The sequence below is a fragment of the Lissotriton vulgaris genome, unplaced genomic scaffold (genome assembly GCF_964263255.1).
Source record: "Lissotriton vulgaris unplaced genomic scaffold, aLisVul1.2 SCAFFOLD_490, whole genome shotgun sequence".
Taxonomy (NCBI): Eukaryota; Metazoa; Chordata; class Amphibia; order Caudata; family Salamandridae; genus Lissotriton; species Lissotriton vulgaris.
This window is the reverse complement of record NW_028240828.1, coordinates 1,181,930-1,206,880: the sequence shown is the minus strand read 5'-3', so window position 1 is coordinate 1,206,880 and position 24,951 is coordinate 1,181,930. Positions and strand designations below refer to the sequence as shown.

The 24,951-nt window shown below is 44.1% G+C and overlaps 1 protein-coding gene across 1 annotated transcript in view; it reads left to right on the top strand.

Annotated features, from left to right (window-relative positions):
* The window catches only part of LOC147672520 (cAMP and cAMP-inhibited cGMP 3',5'-cyclic phosphodiesterase 10A-like), a 909,783-nt gene that overhangs the window by 34,372 nt on the left and 850,460 nt on the right, over positions 1–24,951 (top strand). The window lies entirely within an intron of this gene.

The window sequence follows — 24,951 nt, the reverse complement described above, 5'->3', positions numbered from 1 at the left end:
AGAAGAGTGAGCGAGATCCAAGCTTTTTGTATATTGGACCCCTTCATTCAATTCAGGCCGGATAAGGTGATGCTAAGAACTAACCCTAAATTTGTGCCTAAAATACCCTCTTATTTTCATCTGAATGAACCTGTCATCCTGCCTACATATTTTAAAAATCCATCCACAGCGGCTGAAAAAGCTCTGCATACTTTGGATATTGGCAGATGCCTAAAATTTTACATTGAAAAGACAAAAAGCTTTCGCAAATCCAAACCAACTGTTTGTTGCTTACTCGGGGGTCAGAAAAGGGCTGGCCCTTTCACGTTCCTCCATATCCAGATGGATAGCTTCCGCTATTGGCTACTGTCATGAGAAAGCAGGAAGACCTCTCGACAGGAAAGTCCGTGCCCATGATACGCGGAAAATGGCGACGTCTTCTGCATTGCTAGCAGGATTACCCCTTCCAGACATATGTAGAGCAGCAACCTGGTCGACTGCTCATACATTCACCAAGCATTACTGTCTGGACACGGAATGGAAAGCAGATGCAGCAGTGGGACAGGCAGTTCTGCGACATATCTTTAAATAAGGTACATGTTTATGAATTGTATTCTGCAAATTTTTTACTATATAATATGTTTTTTCTCTTTATGCAAATAATTATAGTGGCAATGTTTAATTGATCATGCCTTGGTATTGTGAAAAGTTCTTTTTAATAGAAGCAATTTATGGCACACAGCCCCGAGATAGGAAAGGGGTCTAGCCTAGAAACGCTCTAACTACAGGAACTGCTATCTACTCTGATACAAGCATGTGAATCTATGAAAGATTGAATACTGGAGAAAGAACTAGTTACTTACCTGTACACTATGGTTCTCCAGTATTATCTTTCATAGATTCACATGCGCCCGCCCACCTTCCCGTTTCCTTTAGGTAGACCACCTTTTATCTCTGGTTTTCCTGTATAGCTCACTCTTGGGCGGTAGGAAATCTGAGGTATGGTGGCTCTGCTGGGAATGGTGTAGGCTGGGGCTGGTTGCTGATTGGCTGTAGTTTGGGCCACTTAATGAGGAGGAGAGGTTACCCTCTGGTTTCACTACTCTATGGTTTCAGGCAGTTTTTTCTTCTACTGCTATGATTATTATTTAACGGGAGACTCCCACCATGACGACGGGGAAGATACAAGCATGTGAATCTATGAAAGATAATACTGGAGAACCTTAGTGTACAGGTAAGTAACTAGTTCTTTCCTAGCTAAAAGTCTGCAACTAAACTCGGGCCTAGCAGTCCGTCCTGCCAGAGGGTTCTTCTCCCTGTGTCAGTCAGAGTCTCACAGGCAGACTCCTATCGTTCATCTCAAGAAAACAAAAGGTCGTGGTCAAAGGGATCCTGGTGTACAACCTGGCCGTTCACAAGGGTTAGTCTTTATTTCTGAACAGAGCACAGTAACCAAAGTTCCAGCTCTCAACGAGTTCAGTCCAGTGTCTCGCTCAACACCTCAGACCTGCAATCTAGCAAACCCTGTCTATTCACTCAAGTCTTTCCTTATCTCCTAGCACTAGAGTCTGAGGTGCCGTGATGCTTTCATGGCCGTAGGTTGTATCGCACATGACCCTGAATTTCCTGATCAGAAAACAGCACAGAAGGTATCTCTCCTTCATTAGAGCTTTCGTTTGCTGGGGTATACAAAACAGGATTCAGAGCAATTGCAGATTCAGCAGAGACCGGTTCACCCAATCTCGTCACTCCCTCTTCTTGCCTTTGTTCTATCTCGCAGGCATCGGAAAAGGGTACGAATGCAGTGGCTCTCTCGGTTTCCTGGGTCAGAATTCCCCCCGAGCGTCGCTGATAATAAGGAAGCGGGAGTGGCAGCCTTTTCAGATGGGAGACATGTATCCAGTGCTTTCTCCTATCCACCTTGACAGCCGTCCGGGTTGCAAGTAAGATTTGGCGTGGCTCGGACCACCTTGGAGCCAGGCTGAAGTCTCATTCGAACTTCTTGACCAGCACCCACTGGCCAGGTACCAGTCGATGTCCGGGGCCCTCTGGCAGAGGCTGCAGTACAGATGCTACCTGCTGATGAATAGAACGGAGATCTTTAGTCAGGGCATACAGGTAATCGATCAACATAGGATATTCGATATCAGAGAAGGACCGTGGTCTGGGTACCCCCCATATATTAGCTGGTCGCCCGAAGGTTATCTCATAAGGAGAAAGACCAGAGCGAGAATGAGGGGTAACTCGCAATGACATGAGGGCCAAGGCAGGGTGTCAGGCCATTTTAAACCCGTGCTTTCCTGAATCTTAGCCATCTTTAGTTTCAGAATCCCATTGTATTTTTCCACGAGCCCTGCTGATTGGGGGTGTTGGGCTGTGTGGAATTTTTGTTTTATCTGTAATACATCACAAATATGCTTAACAAGGGCCTCATGGAAATGCCCCCCATTGTCCGACCAAATCAAACAGGGCAAACCATAGCGTGGTATAAACTCTTTAAGTAAGGCCTTTGCTGTGGCCAGGGCAGTGTTCTCTTTTGTGGGGTGGGCCTCAACCCATTTGCTAAAAGCACAAACCACTACTAACACATATTTCAAATTGTTGATGCGTTCCATGTGGATATAATCCATCTGGAGCACTTCAAAGGGTAATGTTGGAGGTGCAAAGTTCCTACTCAAAACATTTTCTCCCTTCCCCGGACTGTGTTGTAAACAGCCATACAGTATTGGACCAAACGGACAGCCATCCTTTGTATGTTAGGGTTATTCCATACTGGGTCTAGCAGGCCACAAATACCTTTAGCTCCTACATGGGCAGGACCGTGGGCCATTGTTACAACGGCCTGCACCAATGCATTAGGTAGCAACCATCTCTGTTTTTCTGTCAAAACGACCCAACAATTATTCTCGTCCAATCTTCCCACTTCCTTTTCCCATCTCTCTAATTCAGCCGGGGTGGCCTCCTTCTGTAATTCTCTCACACTTTCCATAGTATTATCGAACAATTCAGATTCCTCCACCCATCTTGCAGAGGACATTACAAACATAGCCGACATTGGAGATTGGGCTGTCTGTTTGGCCACCTGGTCTGCGAAAGCATTTCCTTCCCCTACTTCATCCACCACTGCCTTATGTGCACTGCATTTTATTATGGCAAATTTCTGGGGTAGAGTGAGGGCATCCAACAACCGTAATACCAGGGGGCCAGTCTGTATTTTCTGACCATGAGAAGTAAGGAAGCCCCGTTCCTTCCACAGCCGCCCAAAACTAGGAGCCACGCCGAAGGCATATTGGCTGTCTGTGTAGATATTAACTTTGAGTCCTTCACTCAATTCACAGGCTCGTAACAATGCCACTAGTTCAGCAGCTTGGGCTGACCGATGGGGCACTCGAAATGCTTCAACTACTGTCTTCAAGGTCGTAATTGCATATGCAGCTGTTGTTGTTCCATCTGCTAATTTAAAACAGGACCCAGCGGATCCAGAACTCCTCAGCCAGACTCATCCTCGACATCCCCCGACGCAGCCACATCTCCGGACATCTGAGAGACATGCACTGGCTCCCCGTCAACAAGAGAATCCACCTTCCGTCTCCTCACCCACGCACACAAAGCCCTATACGACCAAGGCCCGAGCTACCTCAACAACCGCCTCAACTTCTACGCTCCCAAACGCCACCTCCGATCGACCAACCACGCCCTCGCCGCCGTCCCCCGCATCCGAAGAGCGACAACAGGAGGAAGGTCCTTCTCCTACCTGGCTGCCAAGACCTGGAACTCCCGACCGACCTGCGCATGACCCAAGACCACCTCTCCTTCAGGAAGAAGCTCAAGACCTGGCTGTTCGAGCATTAGCAGCACCCCCCCGCCCCCCAAGCGCCTTGAGACCCTCTGGGTAAGTAGTGCGCTCTACAAATGTCTTGATTGATTGATTGACATATAACTCCCCCTGAGGGTCAGATAGAGGAATGTCGGTAAGGTCAACCCTTCCCTTAGTTTCTTCTTCGGTTCGAAATATGCAATCATGTATATCATTGGTAGTTTCACTCGTAGGGAGTGGTAGCAATGTAGCTGGATTTAGCGTGGCACATCGTGTAATCCTGATGTGCGGAGCAAATAGTGTCCATTCATACCCAGTGAGGCTTGCGCTCGCAAGGTGCTGTATCTTTGTTTTATTTAGTAATGTGTCCACAGCATGCGGCACCATCACTGTTAGGTTGGCTATTAGAACGAGTCTTTCGACTGCCGGATGGCCACCGCGACAGCTGCTGTGGCCCTCAGGCAGCTAGGAAGTGCCCATGCAACATTATCCAATGTGGCTGACAAGTAAGCGCAAGGTCTTTGCTTACCACCAAATTCTTGCGTTCACACTGAGAGCGAGCAACCGTCGACCTCATGCCCATGTAGTACAAAGGGTTTACGGTAGTCAGGAGTACCCAAGACAGGAGCAGAACAGAGAGCAGTTTTTAAAGAGTCAAAGGAGTGCTGACATTCATCTGTCCAGGGGAGGGGTTCATGCACGTCTTTAGTGGTTAGATGCAACAAAGGTTTAGCGAGAAGAGAAAAATTTGGTATCCATTGGCGACAGTAAGAGGTGATGCCAAGAAAGGCACAAACTTCGCACTGAGTGCAAGGGACAGACATGTTAGAGATGGTAGTAATGCGTTCAGGAGTCAATCGCCTACCCTCCTTCGACAGTAGATGACCTAGGTTGGTTACCTCCTGTCAACAGTATTGGAACTTGGACAAGGACCCCTTATTCCACTTCGCTGCCAAATGGTGCAATAATTTAACAGTGGCAGCTTTGCATCCTTCTTCTGTGTCCGAGGCGATCAACAGGTCATCCACGTATTGCAAAAGCACATTGCCCTCAGGTAAGACTAGATCGTCTAACAGAGCCTTAAGGGCCTGACAAAAGATGCTCGGACTTTCAGTATAGCCTTGAGGTGCACGACAGAATCTGAAGCTTCGGCCAGATAACGAGAATCCGAAGATCTGTCTGCTATCGGGATGGATAGGGATACTGAAGAAATCATTCTTCAGATCTATGATCGAAAAATACTGAGCAGTGGGAGGAATCATCGTAAGGATAGTGGTGATCTCCGTTACCACAGGATACTGCGGTACGACAATCTTATTAACGGCTCTCAGGTCAATCACAAAACGATAAGCATCACTGTGTCCCTGTGTGTCAGAATCCGACCTTTTCTTTAAAATTGGGAGAATCGGGCTATTACAAATATTAGCAGCTGTCTCCTCCACCACCCCTTTGTCAATGAGATCTTGAATAATTGAAAGCAAAGCCCGTTCACCGGCTGGTGAGATCTTATACTGCGGTATGCGTGGTAATTTTGCGCCAGTTTTCAAGGTGATATGGACTGGGGGGGGATATCTAACTTACCCACGTCTGCATCTCCTGTTGCCCATAAAGCAGAGGGAATGCCGTTAAACTCACGGGGAAGAGGTTCTTTTTTAGCAAAACATTGTTTCATGCAGTTAGTGTGGGGTTGTATCGTTAAATAAACCCCATCAGGGGAGCAGTATATTTTTGCGTTCAACTTTTTCAGCATATCTAAGCCCAACAGATTCTCCCCACAATGCGAAGTTAGCAAGAAAGGTGATTCAACAATAGCGGGACAGATCGTGAATGGGAGTGGTTTAGAGATGGGACTGACTACTGGGACTCCTGGAAATCCCACGGATACATTATTTTGCCCGGACGGAGCCGCCCCTGGAACCAACGATCGAGCAACTGAACTATTCATTGCCCCTGTGTCAATTAGGAAATTCTCAGAAGTCCCCATCAATTCCCCCTTCACATAGGGTCCTTGTTGATTGACTGGGATCAACACTTGGCCCCTACTCTGTCCCTGGCTGTCCTATGGGCGGACATACCCATCCTGATCCTCGAATGCGTAATCATCATGATAATAATTGGTGACCATCAAAATGATTCCTTTCAGACTTGCCTGATGCTTCCTCTCTGTGTATATCACTCTGGTCTGGGCCACCTCGTCTTCGCCCTCGGACTGCGCCGTTCTTGGCAAGTAATAACGGACACTGCGCTTTCCAGTGTCCCTCCTGTTTACAATATGAGCATTGCTTTATCTCTACAGTTGGAGCCCCGCCTGCACCTCTGCCTGTTCCCGCCCCTCTGGACACGGGCCCTCTGGCTCCTCTCCCCCCTCCTTGTCCTCGAACAACTTGCTGAAGCAGCACCAGTGTTTTAAGATCCTTGGCCTTTTTCTCTACTTTATCCTTGCTTTCGTTCTCCCTATGCTCGTAATATTGGGCCATGCTCAAAATCATGGAGGGAGTGGAGGTAGTCCTGGTGCTTTCTGCGGCCAGCAACCGTGTAGAAATTTCCGGTGCTAAGTTGGTAACAAATCTATTCACAAACAACCTAATGCCACCTTCCGTGGCAGATCCTGCCCACTAAAGTCAATAAAAACTCCTTCAAACCTGGTAAAGAAGTCAGACACACGTTCATCCTTTTTCTGCCTACACGCTGTCAGTTTATCCCAGTCAACCTTCCGCGGAGGAATCAGGGTATGCATGTATGCTATTATTTTTGTTGGCAAGGATGGATTTCATTTCTAGGATTATCCCCAGGCTTACGATCTCGGTCCCAACCTCTCAACTCGTCCCAGGTCCCCCCTAGTTCAGCATGATCGGCGTCATGCACCTGTCGCCATATATCAACAGGAACTAGTAACCCAAAGAATAGCTCGACATCTGCCAGGGTCATCGCGGCCGAGGCCGCAGCCTCGGTCAGTTCCTTGTAATAGGCGGTGGGATTCTTGCGGGGATCGGGCAGTTGGGATTTCAGGGCAAGAACCTCGCTTCGTTTCCACGGAGTGTACACCCATTGCTCCTGGAACCGGGCCTCTACTCGAGCCCTTATTACTTGGTCACCAGCATCGCGTGCTTCAGGAATTTCGGGATGAAAAGTAGGGTGTACTTCTCTCATGGGATGCTGGGAAGTCCAATTGGGGCTTTTTATGAACATTCTGCCTCAATATTTTACTAATGTGCCGACATTCTTGTATACCTCCTGTGGATCCATATTAAACTTATGAGTCCAGTCTCGGATGGTATATAGTACCTGAGGGGCCCTCCCATCCGGGAAACATAGTTCCCAGGCCCCGATGAGGTAGCAAGACATCTGATATAGGGCATGCTGCTGCATTACCGGCTCCAAATCTTCAATAGTGCTCCATACATCAGCTACTGTGTATATATCGTTCCGCATCCATTGGGCGGCCTGATCTGCTACTGCTTCTTTTTCGCCGTACCCTACAGACGCTCTAGTGAATAATCGCTTACTGCCCAGGCCTCCCGGCTCCCCTTTCGGTGTTTGCCCCTGATCTCCGGGTGTTGCACCGGCTGATTGGTAGGTCCATATGGGGCTTGGAGTTGCTAATACCATATGGGGCGATCCCGGGGGTTGTCTGGGATCAGGGATGAGGTAACCCTTTTCCGGAACTTCAAAGCTCAAAAATGACAACATCCAATAGTCTTGTCCTTTGACTGCCTAGAGATAGCCACACAGGTTTCTAAACCACAGACCGATCTACGGGCCATCTGACAGCATTCGTGGTTCAATTCCCGAACTATTCTGGCTAAGCCCGCTTTTTCAAGCGCCGCTCCAGATCTGCCCGAGTGCTACCCAATCTCAACTGCCGGCGTTCCCGAGAGCAGTCCGGCCTGGTGAAAACCGCAATTCACACCAAGGCGTCTGGTCTCTATCTCTAGCTACTTTCACTATCCAAAACAGGGGCGCCCACACGTGCAGTTTCAGTGCTGCCCCGTCAGACCCCCTTTTCCAAAGTTCTCCGTGACCGATGGTCACCAAATGCCAAGTCTCAAATCCAAAATCCAAAAGATATCCAACACAAGACGAGACACTCACCTGGTGCACGCAGGTCTGATTGTACGTTCTTCACTGCCAACTCCCGTTAATGCCAACGTGGCTGGTTCTCGGGTTACACCCCAAGGACTCCGGCGTGGGGTCACTAGCAGCTGAGGTTCTCGCGATCGGGAGAGCAGAGCAGACCCCAAATTCTTTGGTCTATTCTTCAACCCCCGATCAAAATCGCCCCTTTCAATGTCCCGTTTCTTTTCTGATTACAGAGAGACAACCCCAACGCGGAGTCCCGGCGGAGTCGCCAACTGAAGTACCGAAAATTATTATTACAACCCATTTGGAGCCATACTTACAACTAGCCCAATACCCATTACCAATCAGTCGGTTGACAGTGTAGAAGGTCCAATCGTTTATTATAACAAACAAACTCTGCCAGAGGAGCTCCTTGCGACCTAACCCCACGAGGTCCGCCAAGAACAACGCTGGCACATTGTCAGAACATTTCTAAGTGTAGCAGACCTATTGATCCATAGGCCTCTCACCCTTGGCACGGATATTAGGGCTGAACAATATTCAGCAAAAGTTTATGTTGAGTGATTTCACTTTTGAATTCATGTATTTTTATCAGGGTTCAATTTATTCTTTTCATCCACATATGTTTTATTCACATATTTCGAACCATTTCCAAACACTTTTATATTGTTCCAATGCATTTCGATGCCCCATGCACCTTCATCAGGGAAAATCTGGAATGTACAAATAAACATACTTAATACCGAATACTCTATCTATCCCAGTATGTGCTAACTTTAATCATTTACGCGCGCGCTGATATCCTAAGTTATGTGTTGTTTCTGCTCTCAAGGTCCCCTTTTTTTAAAACTCTCTCACTCACGAGGTTCATTGATAGACACAAGTTCTATTTTGCCCATTCTGCTAATCGAAAGTTCTGGCGCTTTGATTGTATGAGTCACGTGTAACCGTTTACCTTAAAACTTAGCCGCCTGACTGGTGGCTGGGTGTCTGCTACTAAAGTGCTCTGTTTGTACGTGGTTCATCTTACCTCGCGTGAGGTTCTAACGTGGCGTCCTTACTCCTCGTTGTGTTTGTTCGGTCTGTGTTACAGGACCGGTATGAGACGGGTATTTACGCTGTGCGCGTTACGCTCATGTATTGAGGGTTGCGCTTTTTTTTGTGTCTAACTTTATTGGCTATCGAGTACCTATCTCTAGGTGTCTAACTGGGAAGTATGAATCACGCTACGTGTGCTCCAGCCAGTGTCCATGTAGACACTAGGGATATGTCCATGTGTAACTATTAGTATCAAGAAACATATAAATTAATTTAAACCTGCAAACGTTATAGTTGATTACTGGATTACAATGCTAACAATTTAAAGGTTACAGATAACATAGGAATTCAATCCGGTATTGAGCCCGTTTGGCTTAAGGCTATTATGGTGATAGATCCAATGATTTTCACGTTTGAGTCAGTTCTTCTTGTTGAGGGGACCCTCAACTCTAGGAACTAATTCCAGGATACAAGCCCGCAATTTACAAACAACGACGATATGGTTCATGGAACCGAAAATCAATTCCGGTTCCTCAAGTTGGTGTAGTTGAGTATCTAGGTTGGCGGAGGGCAAGTTATATGTGTTCCTAGGGGTTAGGCTGTTCGAAGTTGCATAAAATATTTTCGATTTTGCTGTAGAAGAAGTTGGATAGATTGTCGCAGAGTTCCTGGGACCGGGTGATAGAGTTGGACTTGTCCTCTGGGGTGGTGAACTTCATGACAATAGAGAAGATGTCTTTGCAGCTGTTGGAGCCTGCCTCAATACGTTTGATAAGGGCTCTCCTCTTGGTTTTGTTCCAGAGATAGTGGTAGTGTGAATGAAGCCTTGTATGCAGTTCTGGCATCAGCTTCATGGTTGGCTCTGCTTTTCTTTACAGCTGTTTACAGTGAAATTTGGTGTCCCAGAGCTTGCCTATGTACCCGTTGGATTGTTTGTTGGTTCTGCATTGCCTGTGAAGTTTGATGGGTGCGAGCGAGTCTGCACAGGTATTGACTGTTGGTTGACGTTGGTGATATCCTTGTCTAGGTTAGCGATGGTGTTTGGGTGGGTCCATTTCAGTGGCGTTGTGCCAGTCAGCTTCTGTTATTTTGTTCTGGTTTTAGCAAGGTGGTTTACTCATGGTGGGTGTTTTGGCTTGTGGTATAGAGATTAGAGATTTGGAACTGTATAATGGAGGTGTCTTACCATGTGAGCGATGGGGCGGATTTTCTGGTGGGCAATATTTGATCCAAAGTGTGTCTTGCAATGTGTGTGTGATCATTGACGTGCTGGGAAAGGCTGATGGTGTTCAGGCTCTCAATGAGGGCTGTGGAGCTGGGTTCTGTGGGGACCTCCAGACTGAAATGTAGGTTTCTGAATAGTTTGAAGTCCTTGGAATTGTTGGTGAGGGGAGCGATGGAGTCGGAAATCCGATTGCTGAAGTTGGTCTGTGGTCCAGTTGGTCAGCAGGCTAGGATACCTTTCAAGGTGAAGCTGTTTGTTTGGAGGCTGAAATGCATGGGTTCTATGAAGGGGGTATTTGAGTCAGTGGTTGTGGTGCATTTGTTGGTATCAAGTTTGTGAAGGTGATCTTGGAGTGCGATTTTGAATCCTGCTGCGATGGCCAAGATGATGTCTGGACACATTGGGTTGAGCCAGGTTTCCGTCAAGAAGAGGACGTCTGAAGTAATGTTGCTGAGGAGGTCACAGATTTCGATGGCAGGTTTGCTGAGTGAGCAGGTGTTGAGGAGCATACACGTGAGCAATTGCTGAGATTCTGGTGCCGCATGTTACGGTGATAGCCTGGATAGCAATTGCGGGTGTGTGAGTGCAGGGGGAGTGTGCAGGTGGGCTGCTGCAAGGAAAGCGGCTGTAGAATCAGGAGAAAGGTTCTACCGACTACCGTGCTGAAAGAGGGAGCATAGGGTTGTTTGGTGTCCTGTGTCAAGCAAATGGAGAGTAGCTGCTGTGTAGTAGTGTGGAATAACAGTCCCAGGGTAGTTGCTCTGGGTGCAGTCCACGTGCAGACAGGCACAGACTGGCTTGCCTTTGGTGCACCCACTGCACATACATACAGCAGCTACCGTTAAGTAGATCCTGAGAGAGTGGGACAGCGCTGGGGTGATGGGTGGATCTTGGTTGGGTGGTAAGAATATAATGGAAAAGCAAGATGATGTGGAAAAGCCGTTATTGGGAGTGGGAGGCAGAGGGGGAAAAACCCTTTCTTGAGGTTAGAGAGGAGCTGTGGAAGTCTGAAGTGGCAAGCAAGGTGAGAAGAGGAGAGAAGTGGCACACGCCGAAACAGAGGCTAAAAGCAGAAAAGGTGCACAGGAGGTAAAAAGGCCCAAAGAAAGGCACAAGTGTGGAAGGAGGGGGAAAAGGGAGGCAGAAGTACAGAAAAAAAGAAATGAGAGCTCAAGTATGGAGAAAAGAGATGGAAATGCAGCATACATTTCTGTGATTGGTCCACATGCCCGACCCCCACACGTACAGGGTACTTTCTGGGATGATTGATGCCTCTATCTATACAATCTAACCGTTCTTGATACCATCTTATCAGATAATCTTCGAAAAATCAAATATGCACGTATCGGGAAGGTGTTGTCCTCAAGAACATACGAGGCTATGTGTCTCGAAGTAGATACGTTAGTAAATAATCAGAATAGACAAATAAGTCTTCTTAAATCAATAAAAGTTTAGAAACCATGATTGTTTGTTAAATAATTAAAGTGCAATTCAGAAGACAAAGATAATGGATAGTGATTGCGCATAATAAATAGGGAATTAGCAAAAGGCTTTATCAAATGCTGCAGAAGGTATGCCATAAAATCACATATCCTGAAATGTTCTATGTCGTAAGCAAGAGACAGACTGCTCCCTAAAGAGTCAGAAAGCTCCTCGTAACTCACACCCAGATTGGGCCCCTCTTCTAATAAAATAGACAGCAAAAGTCAGGTAGTCATCATAAAATGAACTAAATGTTGCAAGGCTTAACCAATCGCAGTATAGCAAAATGCAATAATGTCTAAATAAAATAATAAATCCCTATTTGACATAATGTAAACGGCTGTAACAGTAAAACTCTAGATACAAGCGAAATAATGACATTCTTATGAATGAATAGGCCTATAGAGGCAAAGGCAGGAAAGACCTTGACAGATACATTTGGAAGGAAACCCGCCTGAGTCAGATCTAAATTGGGCCAGTTTGGCCGAACACAGAAAAATGCGGTCTGTAAAGTGCAGTGTTCTCGTTTTATATGTAAAATGTTCATAATGTTAAGCACACAATATTTGTAAATCATAAATAATCTTAACATCATCATCCTGTTGCCACCATTATTTGTCTATTACCATGACCACGGTATTACGCTGCTGCTTTATCTACCAGCACCAGTTTTCTGTCTGAACTAGCAACAGATTACCTAGCACATCCAGTTCTTCGGACTGCCCATGGACCACTGGGAAGAGCGATGTCTTCTCCCAAGAACGAGGTGGCAGCAGGCAGTTGTTCGCGAATGGAAACAAACAAATATTATTTTTTCTCTCAAAGGGCCAGATCTCACCCCCTCTGCAACAAAACTCAGATCAAAGTGGGCCAGTATGGATTTTGAATAGCAAGGATTAGGACTTCCGGGAAGCCTTCTTGTTAGACATGTTTTGTTTGTGTTCATGTACACAGTAGATGCCCAGTGTTGGTCCATTTGGGCTGAATCCATGCCAGATTTTCAGGGTAAACACCGACTATGTAAATGAGTTACATTTAGCGGCTTGAGTGTGAGTTGTTATTTTAAGTAGACTTCCTAGAAACATCCATGGTTCTCGACTTATTTGGGTCACTCACAATGTACAGTGTTTCTCTTACAAGTGATTTAACACCTTTACGACTACAACCAAGCCCCGTCTTGTCATGGGCTGGATAGCAGTGCTTAATTTGCAAATACATAAATGTGTCCGGGCCCTCATCAAGAGGCCTCTGCAGCTTGCACCCCCCGTTTCCTCTGCCAGAGCTGCCAATGACAGCACCAACACATTACTAATCATCACACACTTTAGTGTGACAATTCCAGGCCCCCAGAGCGATAAAAACGGCCTGGGTAGGTAGGCATTAGTCCTTTTTTTAATAGTATATTGAATAATTAACAGCTGTTGTCATTTTCTCTAAATTCGACTGACAGTGCCACCATGTACAGACTTTCATAAGTGCTGGTGCTGATAATTAAGTGCCGGTGCCGAGCATCAGAAACCACTGGCTCGAATTAAGCATTGCTTGATAGTGTGTATGAATCCCATTTGATGATTCTGGAATGCACAAAAGCATGCACCTTTGCTTCTGCCCCATGAGATAAAACATTATTCCTGTCCTAATAGTGTTTTAAAAAAATAGAACAGTGCGTTCTTTGAAATCTGTAGGTATTGTTTGGGTGGTGCTAAAGCCAACAGAATCAGTATGTAGTATTGGTTTGTGTGTGTGTAGTTGCTGAAATATACAGTGTCGCAGGTCATGAGTTTCATTCCTGGCAATCCGAACTGAGCCTTTCATCTTTCGGAGGCCGGTAAACTGAGCAGCAGTTAAATCTCTTGCTTACAGCAGAAGTGCTATATAAAAAGCAAATTAAAATCCTCATGATCTGTTGAATTTGAACACAGATGTGTCCTTTCCAACAAACTCAGTGATTATACTGGTGGCAGCCAACTGCTTAACGCTTGATACTGAGTTCTAATAGGTTACTATTACTTTGATAAGTTACAAGGCCCGTTGGTACTGAAGCCATCATAATTGCAGCACAACATTTTGAGGCAGTACTCTTAAACCCCCTAGTGTTGAAATTTGGGATTCGAAATCTTTGAGGCATTAATACTCTTCCAGTGCCCAGTGGGATTTTTCAGTTTTAAGGTTTCGCCTAGCGATGCAGCGTGTGCATTTTTCGCCTTGGCGAGATCTATTGTTGTCGACTTGGGTGCAGAAGGGCAACAGGAGCTGTGCACACGTTCAAAGGACTGCAGTTGTGAACGCGTACAGCGGCATTAGCACAACTTGCAGGACAGGAGATGTGCACGTGTACGGCTGGCGCAGCGTTAACACGCCTCCTGCTTCCCTGCTCAACAACTCGCTGGACAGTAGATGGGCATGCGTACGGCTGGCACCGTGTTAATACGCTTCCTGCTTCATTTGAACAACTGAAAGGACTTCACATGTGCACGCGACAGCCTATGGCGTGGGTTTCCTTGCTAAACAAGGACAGGAGATATGCACTTGCCAGCTTACACCGCATTCTCATGTCTCCTGCTTCCTTATACAGGGACGTTACCATAACTGGAAGGACAGCAGAAATGCACGCGCTCTTTGAAACTTCTTTTCAAAAACACATCCACGCCTCCGGTGCATGGCGTGATCACATGCCCTGCTGGCTGTGTACCTGGCGTCCTTTACCCATTATTTTACAAATATATCCTTGCCCTGTTAGTTTGGTATTTTACATGCTAATTTATCCTGTATTTCCTACTTCCTTGCTGAACAACTCCGAGGACTGCACATATGTACCTAACAGCTTACGGTGCGTTACCACAGCTTGTGCTTTTCTGGTGAACAACTCCAAAATTAGGAGATATGCATGCGCCAGCTTACACCACACGTGTCTTCTTTCTTGCTTATACACATACAGGGACGTTACCACAAGTGAAAGGACAGCACAAGTGCACGCGCTCTCTACTTTTTTTAAATAAAATGCATCCACGCCTCTGCTGCATTGCGTGATCCCATGCCCTGCTCGGTGGCTCCCTGGCGTCCCTCACCCATTATTGTACTAATATATACTTGCCCTATGATAGTTTTTTTGGTATTTTGCATACTAATTTCTCCTGCATTTACACACCACCTTCTGTTTTTTCTATATTTGTTGCCACAGCTCCAAATGTTGCTACTTTGCATACTAATTTAGGCTGCATTCCCACATTTACTTATGCTTTACATTAGCTATCTCACCTCACCCACAATCAAACATCCTTACCCATACTGACACATCGTCTGTAGTTTCCATATTAGTAACTACACCTACAACATTTGTTGTTTGAAATGAAATGAAATGAAATTTGATTTGTAGAGCGCATGGCTGCCCGAAAGCGTCCCAGCGCTTGCTTAGGGAACCCGTCCTGGTATTCCCCTGCGAGATAACCCATTACTGGGCATCCCCATGGTGAAAGCCAGGCATCCCGCTGCGAGGGGCCGTTGTGGAGATTAAGCAAGCTATTGCCCAGAGTTACAGAGTGGGACTCCATGATTGGAATAGGCACCGAGGCGAGAATTGTCAGGTCCGGGGAAAGTTTGAGCCCAAGACCCGCCGAGGCGGGGAATTGAACCCTGGTCCAGGCTAGACCTCTGCATCAGGGTCTGCCGCTCCAACCACTTGAGCCACACTTCTCCAGTTTTGCTTCCTAATTTCACACGCACTCGCATACCGGCTTATGTTCTATATTACTTACCACATGTCAAAGGACACAACATAAGCACGCGTACTGTGAAACTTTTTTTCGTACCAATTTCAATTCTACCTCCAGTTGCTCCCTTTTTACCCGCATCCTGTTTTCCGCCCTTCACTGTGTTGCATTACTAAAAAAATCCAACCCTCCTATACATGCACGCTATATACATTTTACGGTACAACTAAAAAACAATGTATGTAAATACATATAAATACATAGTATACATACAATAAATGCATGTGACCACAGTGCTACCATAGTTATTTTGCAACCCGGCAATACGCCACTGCAAACAAAACCAGTATTATTTTACATGTTGTTATTCCTAAATATATCCTACAAACTGTGTAAGAAGGGAAATGGTTTGGAGGCACGGTAACTTAATTTAGTCCTAGAGATTTCTCCAAAACCAGGCACTCTGCCTACAGCAGTGTTTACTGTCTACTAAAAAATTTGTTTAAGCTAATCTATCACACGATCTATTGTGCATCCTCAGTTAGTCATTAAAAGCAGCTTGTTGCGGTCCCAATACCACATGTTGCACTTTTACCCGTCCCTATAAATGTCCCCATGCAAATTATAAACACAAGACAAACAGGCAGACAGGAAGGCGCCTTTGGTACATCTGCCTGTCACCCTATAAACACTGCCTGTTAACTCCAACGCTGCCAATGCCCTTATCAGCTCCTACACAGTTTCACCAACGGCTCACAACGCCTCCTCTCACTATATGCGTGTCTCATGCTCCCTTCAAACAACATTCCTCAAGCACCAAATTATACACTAACCAGCAAACAATAATTCCATTGCAAAAGCTAGTAAATATGACATAATTTGACCTCGCAATTATCTATACAAAGCGCCAACATTGATGTCGCTATAATAGCTATTTTTTAAAAAGATACACAATACTTACAACATTCGCTCCACTCCACCGCCGCTGCAGCTCACACGCATCACAATAATACATATTCTATTACCTAACGTAGTACTTACCATCCGCAATAAACGTACACTGTTAAAGTGCGCCCTTGCTGCCGAACAACTGTAATTCAGGAAAATCCATAGCTAGCCCTCCAATCTGTCGGCGAGCTCTTCCAGCTTTGCACCTTACGTCCACACTCCAAGCTCAGCCCGAACCGACGCCACTTCTCCAAAAACATACAAAAACACCGCTTTCGCAACACCACTTTCGCCACCCAAAAAAAGAACTGTACATTAACACAAGCAATACAAACTGGGTATCATATTGCAGCTATGCACAGCCTTCCAATTTCCTGGCGATATCTTCCTCCTTTGCATGTTACTTACACAAAAAACACGCCGCCCTAACCCATACCACTTCTTTAGCAAGCATTAGAAAACACCACTTTCGCAGCACCACTTTCACAACCACCTAAAATAAAGCACTTCCACTAAGCATTAACACAGGCCCCACGCCTCTCCCACCACCAGCCACACACTTGTTTTATTGTTTCCACAAAACTTGCTATTTTTTGCCTGTTACCTGCATGCTATAGTGCTTACCTACTCGCCAAGCACTTTTTTTTTGCCTCTTCTTCCTGACTCCACTTCTCCAAAAAACATACAAAAACACCGCTCTTGCAACACCACTTTCACCACCCAAAAAAATTCCTGTATATTAACACAAGCAATCCAAATAGGGTATAATATTGCAGCTATGCCTCTAGAATGCTTATACTAAACAAGCCCTTGGCAAAGCTCACCAGGTAGATCAACCATATTAAACACAGCCTACATTCCCCAAAAATACATTAGCTATAGTAAATCTTCCATACGCTAACACAAGGCTCCCCTATTACCCTACAAAAATCCCTGTTACCAGCAAGGCAGCCAAAAACCTCATGGTTGAAAAAATCCCTGTTACCTGCAAGGCAGCCAAAAACCTCATGGTTGCAAATATTTCAAATACCTTCCAAGTGACATTTACCCATTAATTGTTACCTCTAGTAGTACAACAAAATCAAGTGACATCTACACCCTACAACCACTACCTGTTACCTCCGAGGCTGCCAATCACCTCATCAGCCCCTACAAAGCGTTTCCAGCAACTCACAACGTCTCCTGCTCAGTCGTGTCATATGCCTCTTTCAAACCCCAATCCCCAAGCATCAAATTATAGTTACCAGCGTGATACCGCACCACCTTCTGCAGCAAACTTTATTTGCAGACACAATAGCAGTTTACACATAGCGTTTTTACTCAAATAAAATACTTACAAACCACATACTGCAGCTTTGTTTTTAGCTTTTTTATTTTTATTTTACAATATTGCTTTTACTAAAGCAGCAGCATAAACAAACTTTCCTACTATCGCATGTCAGTTAGCCAACACCGTTACTATACGCATATTATCAGCCTCCCTCTGAACAGTTAAAAGCATTACAACAGCATTTCCCCTTACAAATATTGCTACTACGTTAATACCATACAATGTTACCACACTTACCAGTTGTGTGGTTTTCTAAAAAAAAAAAAGGACAACTATATACTCTATTTTGCATCAAAACAATACAGTACACCAAGTGATACCATATAAAATAATTCCGGAGTTTTATTACTATCTCAAATAAATGCATACAGTTTTGCAAACTTTGACAAGCATCCACCAATTCGCCTTTATACATATAAATTAGTAGGTTACACCAAAATATATTTTAATATCTGGCACTAAAAATAGGTTTCATTACGTATTCTGTCTCCATATTAACTGCCACTTCTTTAATGTTTATATAATGTTGTACTTCCTACTTTTACAAAACCATTCTTACAGTTGAAATGTAATAAAACAGTTTTTTGTTATAATGCACTACATTTTTTTTTTACATTTGCCACACTTAATTAAGTACCAAATCACAACAACAATGCCAACACCCTCCTTATTAATTATGACTATTATTTAAGTTGGGACCAAACGATACTTCATTACATCTATTCAGGTACTTTTATTTATACCAATCATTTTATATTTTTTAGCAAAATGTCATATTATTTTTTATGAAGGCAGGACGCACACCATGTGTTTACCAAATTTTAATCCGTAGTTTTCATTCATTTATCATTCCGTGCGTGCGACTTCACTATGGTGCCATACCCAAAAGCACTAAGGTACTAACATGAACAGAGGTGGGACTGCATCCAGTCCCGAGTGAATGCACAGCATAATGCCATTTTCGGCCAATATTTTATACTTCATTTAATTCTTGTCATTTTTATCCTTCTCATCATCCTTAGAACCATAGTTATAATTTTTTAGAAGTTTTGTGAAACGGGACCACACGCTGAGTGTACACATTATTTTCAAGTTTCTACTGTTCAACGGCGTCAATATAGACTTTTTCCAAGAACATGATGGATACGTGAATTCATATAAAGCAGTGTTTATTCCAATAAAATCACCCAATGCATTTCGGGCTGCATGCCCTTCTTCGGGGGTCACTGTAGAATAATTACAAAATCATACAATTAACATGCTGTTAACTCAACTTTTCACGTCATTTAATCTAACAGCTTTTACTACAAAGTAACGCTATCTGTTCTGCGCAAAGTTAATCACCCCGTTTAGAAGTGAATGAATCAACATAACATGCCACTCTGATCAACGTCTCTATTATCCAACCATGATGATGTATTTCAAAGCTTTTAACATTCGCTATGCCCCTTCTAACCACTGTAGGCCTTCCTTTATTGTGTATCTACCATGCTGTTCAAACAGTAATACAAAGGTAGATCAATATTTTCACTTTTAACATAGTTCCCCTGAAACTCGAAACGGAAAACAAAGTCTAATTCCACACTTATATTTTCACTGTTATGCTAACGGTAAAAAACCTTTCTATCTAATCCCAGAGAATCAAAAGTTTTAAAAGAGCGCTACCTATGTTCTAAGAGTTCGTTAATCTAACTCCCAGATGTCACGTACCTGCTGTTCATAGTTAAAAACACACCATTTCCCTCGTAGTGTTCTCCAATCCTCCTTTCACTTCCCACAAACCCTTTGTGCTTTTAACTACTTCCAAAGATCCTAATTGATTCATCCTGTCAGCGTTCCCGCTCTCCCCGTGTGACTGTTCGTAACACCTGTTTCCTGTCTCTAAAAGACTCCATTTCCCACAATCCACCTATCGGGACAACGTTAGCTTTCCATTTACCATAAACTCAGATTAACCCCACATTCTGTCTGAGATAAAATAAAACTTGCTTTTTGTGTCCATGTGAGTAACAGTCCTTAATTGTTCACTGACTTTTCCCTGAACCACGGCGTTGATTTCCTGCGTGTGGGCTCGATTAACTCCTCACATTATCCTTGTAATTGTAGTTTCCGCGGGTGCAGTCCTGATGTCGGGCAAAAGTTAAGATGCTTTTTTATGAAGGCAGGACGCACACCATGTGTTTACCAAATTTTAATCCGTAGTTTTCATTCATTTATCATTCAGTGCGTGCGACTTCACTATGGTGCCATACCCAAAAGCACTAAGGTACTAACATGAACAGAGGTGGGACTGCATCCAGTCCCCAGTGAATGCACAGCATAATGCCATTTTCGGCCAATATTTTATACTTCATTTAATTCTTGTCATTTTTATCCTTGTCATCATCAACGCTGTGGTTCAGGGAAAAGGCAGTGAACAATTAAGGACTGTTATGTAAAGAACACGAGGAACAACAGTTCTTGACAAGCCCCCTCCACACCGCCCGGTGCAGATGAAAAATAAATACGCTGTGTTCTTCTTAAAAAGGATTTCGAAAACAACCCTTTCTTGATTTACAAACTACAGATTATTTACAAGGCCCTGATGAGAGTTTGGGAACTTGTTCCCCGAACTCGAAACACGTCGGCACACCAACAGGAATAAATCAGTACATTAAGTGTACAATGAAAATAGACACATACCCAGGTGTTCTGTCATTTGACGTAGTCTTGCATAATCTTGAACTAGAGCTTTGGTAGAGAAAACGATAATTGAAATGTCTATTGTTATTTGGATGTTTTTGTTTTGAACTGTGAATATATAATTTTTTGTATTTGTTTGTGTTTTATAAATTGTATATATATGTGTAAAAAGTGATTTAAGTGTTTGTAAATATGTATCACTTTTCTGCCTAAAAAATATATATGAAATTTCGCTAAAAAAAGATAAAATGATTGGTATAAATAAAAGTACCTGACCAGATGTAATGAAGTATCGTTTGGTCCCAACTTAAATAATAGTCATAATTAATAAGGAGGGTGTGGGCATTGTTGTTGTGATTTGGTATTTACAAGGGTCCAGCCTACCCCCCGTCCCGCTTAAGGACCTAATTCCTCCAGGAAAAAAACACTTAATTAAGTAGCAATGAATAATTCCGCTACAAAAGCTAGCAACTATTACATAACTTTACGTCCCACTCACCTATACAAAACCCAACCAGCAACATATATCTAGATATAATAGCTAGTTAAAAAAATACACAATACTTACAACATTCGGCCCAGTCCGCCGTACCTGCAGCTCACACGCATCAAAACGCTACATATTCTGTTAACTAGCGTAATACTTACCATCCGCGATAAACGTACACCGTTAAAGTGCGCCCTTGCTGCCCAACAACAGTAACTCAGCAAACTCCGTAGCTGGCCCTCCAATCTGCTGCGCGCTCTTCCAGCTTTGCAGCTTACGTACACACTCCAAGCTCACGCCCTAACCAATGCCACTTCTCCAACAAACATTCAGAACCACCGGTTTCACAACACCACTTTCGCCACACAAAAACAAATGGCACCCATTAACACAAATGGCAACAGGGTAAAGAGGTCCACTAACCGCACGCATTAACAAGGCTACATCAGTAGACCGTATCTCCAACATTTCTGATGCTACAGTTTTATGTAGGACAACTGGATAAGCAAGTTTCTTTCCTCATTATTTTTCTTTTTTCTCTTCAATTACTTTAACCTGTTCCTCTTTCCCATTGCCTCTCAGAATATAAACATTACACATACTCACAGTGCATTACTATTTCCAATACCAAAAGCTCCAACTTTTACTACTGCGAGACCTATTGCATTGCAAATGCTTGTTACATATGACATGGAAAACAGCATATATAGAAATTAAAATGGCATACTTGTCTGTTTTTTTCTGTTTAACCCCTCCCATGCTCATGACGGAGCCGCTCCGTCATGAGCATCGGCTGAGCTGTGCTCATGACGGAGCGGTTCCGTCATGGCCCTGCAGCCGCGCCTGCGCAAGGGCTGATTTCTCGCCTGCGCGGCGCGTTCTATTAAGCGGGCGGGGCCATGACGGAACCGCTTCGTCATGAGCACAGCGCAACCGTGGCTCGTGACGGAGCGGCTCCGTCACGAGCATAGGAGCGCCGTCTCTCTCCCCCCTCCCCCCTTGCGCTGCGGCGGAATTGCCGCCGCAGCGAAGGGGTTAAAGGCGCAATGTGCACCATTTCATTTTCTATACCAGAGCATTCTATGCCACTACCTAAAAATTACCATGGTGTAAAGAAGGGTGGTCCTTGACTTTAATTTGAACAAAAAATTATAAGAATATCATTTGTTTCTTGGTAATGCGATTAAATCTGCATACATTGATTCAAGCAAAAAATGGGAGAGATATATTAAAAAATAGACAATACCCGAAGTTTAGCAAATTTAGCTTATGGAAAGAACAATAGATTATAACCACACTTTGGATACTTGTTGTATCAAAATTCACATATTTATTTACAATTTAATAAAACAGTTTTAAACGGCGCAAAAGACTATCAAGAGTATAGTCAGTGAAGAAAGAAAAAGAGGTGCTCTTGTGATTCAGAGGGAAAAGAGGAAAATAGACAATTGTAGTATGCAGTTATAATATTTACATAAACCAAAGCGGGAGAGCCTCTGCTATCATGTGGGCCTGTCCCCAGCAAATGTAAATTAGGGGGAAAAAAAAAATTAAACTGAGAGGGGTACAGGCATACAAATTGGTGAGCGTCGACGTTTCGACCCTAGTGCTCCTGGGATATTTAGGACCTCGGCTGCGGGTCTTCTTCAGGACAAAGGTGATGGGAAGGGGGCGAGCAGGGGAAAGAAACCTTGGCCGTGATCCAACAATGGGTCTGGATTAACCACCTATAGTACAAGAATGAGGTGGGTGTTAGAAACTATGTCAAAACAGTTCATAAGAGTGTGGTTAATGATGGGTATCGGGTACATTACCAGTGATGCTGGTCAAGTTTGGACCTCCGTCCGCGCTTCTAGGGGTTGGGTCACCTATTCGGTAGAGAAAGAATACTGGGTCAGAGCCCATCTCCCAAGGGCGACTGACTCCAGATTATTCATAAATATGCATGTAACTAGACTCACCTAATATCTTGTCAGTGGTCGGATGATTCAGAATAACATTCAGTCAGGCTGATATTTTCAATAGGGCCTGTGAGGGATGGAAAGGTAATCAAAACCCCATCTATATATTAAAGTAACTTGGCCTGTTTAATAAGTGCAAAGGGGGACTTACCGCTAATGGTGAATGGTAGCGGGATCCTACCGGTGCCCCCTCGGGCATTCCGGTAGTGGTGGTGTTCTAAGGTACCAGCGTAAATACAACAACCAGAGGCCACGAAGTCATTACACATTTTTATTAAAATATGTTCCACGGTTAGAACCCTATTGTCTGTACCAGTACCTCTGGGCCAAAAAGATCCGAAGTGGTTTGACCACAATTGCTCTGAAGCAAACAGAAATTTGCGCAAAGCCCTTAGAGACCCCTCGAATTAGGTCAAATGTTAGTGTGGCTAGGAAAGCCTATAAATTGGCACTAGACAAACTGAGAATCACACTTCTGGGCGACCGTTGGGAAACCCTAGCCGAAACTGCAGGAGGGAAATGCAGTAACCTATTTTGGCCCGCGGTAAAATAACTTCGGAACATGGGCCAACAACTAACACCAATAAGTTGCACTATTGCCAGTAGTACTTGGGATCTACACTTTGCAAAAATGTATGCCCCACCATTAAACAGTCCAATTTTTGAAGCCCCAGACCAGATCAGTAACCTACAGATAACCCTAGGGGAAGTGGAAGAGGCAATTGCCCAGAGTTTTGGTAATAAGGCACTCGGACCTGATGGGTTGCCCATAGATCTCATTAAATGGAAACCTGATCTTTGGGCCCCAGTGCTTGTGAACGTTTTTAATAGTCTGCCTCAAGCAACGATGCCTGAAACTTGGGGAACTAGTATAATTGTCCCTATACACAAGAAGGGAGATAGGTCTGAAACCGTAAACTACAGAACGATCTCGCTGCTAGATAATACTTTAAAGATTTTGGGCCGCGTTATTTATAATGGGACAATGGAATGGACAGAGGAAAGCGATATTTTATCACCATGTCAAATGGGATTCAGAAGCAGGGTCGGCACAGTCGAACAATGTTTAAATCTTAAATTAATTATTGACAAATATAACATTGCTCGCTCTGCCCCTAATTATTTAGCGTTTATGGACCTGTCGTCTGCTTTTGATTTAGTTAACAGGTCCAAGCTTTGGTCTATTTTACTGGATTACGGATTAGATAATACTTTGGTTTATTTCTTAGCCTTTTTACACACAGATTTAAAATAAAGAGTGAGAATAGGAATAGGAATGGGAGGGGAATTATCTGGGCCAATTCAAATAGGAAGGGGAGTTAGGCAGGGGTGCGTTTTAGCACCTCTGCTTTTTATTATTTATATTAATGGCCTTAATAATTATCTTGAAAACTCCACCCCGGATGTTCCTACAATAAATGGCAAATAGTTACCCGCCCTCCTTTACGCAGACAATGCGGTCTTAATGGGCCGCACACCTAATTCGCTGCATATTTTAGTAAAATGTTTTACAAAATTTATGGATGATTTAGATCTGCGGGTTAATTTAAAAAAATCTTTTATAATGTCATGTGGCCCTGGGAAAAGACAATTGAATTCTATACAGTTAGGGGATGAAAGACTTACTGCTACTTGTATTTTCCCATACTTGGAAGTGGCCTTTGCTGCGAATGGCTCGTGGACTGAGCATTTGGCCCAGGCCACGAGCAAATTCTCAAAGGCCATTAATTTAATTTTAAGCATCCCCAGACCTAAAAGATCAGGCGCCATTAAAGCAATCGTCAAAATGTTTAAATAACTATGCGTGCCCGTAGCCACCTACGGGGCAGAGGTATGGGGCATTGGCTATAACTGTTACATACAGCAGGAAGAAAACCGGTTCTGCAGGAAGCTGTTAAGCATACCAATTTCTACATCTAATTATATTATGCACAGCGAATTAAACTTATCCTTTGTTTCGGATTTTATTAGCGCCCGACCAGTGCTATTTTGGCACTCGGTATGGAGGAATAACTCAGCCACTCTGACCCAAGAAATAATATCTGACTGTTTAAGTTGTGAAAGGGGGATGGAGATTCCATGGCTCTCCTTTGTCCAGAAAAGCTTGTGTAAGATAGGGAAAGACAATATCTTCACTAATCCAAGCAATGTTAACACGGTGAACAAAACTGAACTGAAGGAAGCACTTTATGCACTTTATACAACTGGTAGA